A 1,413-nucleotide genomic window follows, 5' to 3' on the forward strand; every position below is an offset into this window, starting at 1 on the left:
GGGGGGGGATGGGACCAAAACCATTCAAATATATGTAGTTAAAAGGTTGAATTCAGTAATCGAAATAAGAACAAATAAGCATAATTGTAGGCCTACATGGCGATGCTTTATAATAAGATTATCGCTCTGGGGCGTGGTCCGAAAGATGCGTAATTACACGTGCACGTGTTGGTGACGTACTTTTCAGCCGATGACTTGTGCAATGCCGCTGCTGACGAGAGGATTCGTGTGGGTGTTCTTGTTTGATCAGATCTCCTTTCAATTCTTTTAACTAGTCTTTGTCTTTCTAATCGACTTCCTTATGAGGGTGTTACTGCTCAGACTACTATTGGGCGCTTCGCACTCGCACACTGAAAACCCGAGTACAAATCCTGTGTGGGATAATTTGTATCGCTTTTCCCTGTCTTTCTACTGAGGTGTTGCGCCTCTCTGCCGGGGTTGGCCCTTACAGACAGGGACGAAACTCGGTTGTGTGAGGCGTGCTGACAAAAAAATCACTTCTCAGATTTTACCCCGACAGAAATATATACGTTGAATTTTTAGGCTGAGTTTTTACAATTTATTAGTATGAAATGATACAAGACATGTGAATAGCATTGGTTCAGAATCTCATAGATTCGATATTTGGTCGATATTTCCCTTCATGATTTGCGAGAAATAACCCATTGTGTCAGCGCGCCTCACAAGTGATGTGAATTGTGTCAATGAGGGCGTTAAGGGAGGGGGGGGGGTTACACCCCCAAAGTCAAAATTCGGCTCAAAATCAATGAATTTGAGTTGTAGGCATTTCTAGCTTCCTCAGTCTCTCCTACAACTATTTCATCGCATAAGAACCCCCCAAAACCGTATTTTTCCCATACCGGGCATGTTTGTAACCGCCATTTCCTCATAAAGTCAGTATTTTATTTTTCTTTATCGGCCGTTTTCTCAAAACGCAACTTTTCTCTATACTTTTTTGAATAACTCCACCATTTTTCATCCAATCTTCATGCAATTTTCACAGAATAAAGTGAAGAGGTAATACTAAAAATTTGTCTGTTGATTTTTGATATATCGAATAGATTTTTGTTGGTGGTGTCTGGAGTGTGAATTTTCACGAATTTTTCGCAAACTTGAATGTTACCTCAGGAAAAAAATTCATTAAACATTTTCTAATTCGTTTAGGAAAAAAACAACAAACAACTTTTTAGATCTGATGTTTGTGAACACGCATGCAAAAAAACAAATAATTTCCATGAGCGATAAGTGCGGTATTCATTACGTAAGACATGTCAATAAAATCCATTATGGCGGCATATCCATGGAAACAAAACTTTTTTCTTAAATTTGACTGCAGATTTTAAGACTCCTTACTATGCTTGTTATATGTGTGAAATTTGGTAAAATTCGGTCCAGTAATAAGCGAGATAGCCT

Source organism: Aplysia californica, unplaced genomic scaffold, assembly GCF_000002075.1.
Source record: "Aplysia californica isolate F4 #8 unplaced genomic scaffold, AplCal3.0 scaffold00074, whole genome shotgun sequence".
Classification (NCBI taxonomy): Eukaryota; Metazoa; Mollusca; class Gastropoda; order Aplysiida; family Aplysiidae; genus Aplysia; species Aplysia californica.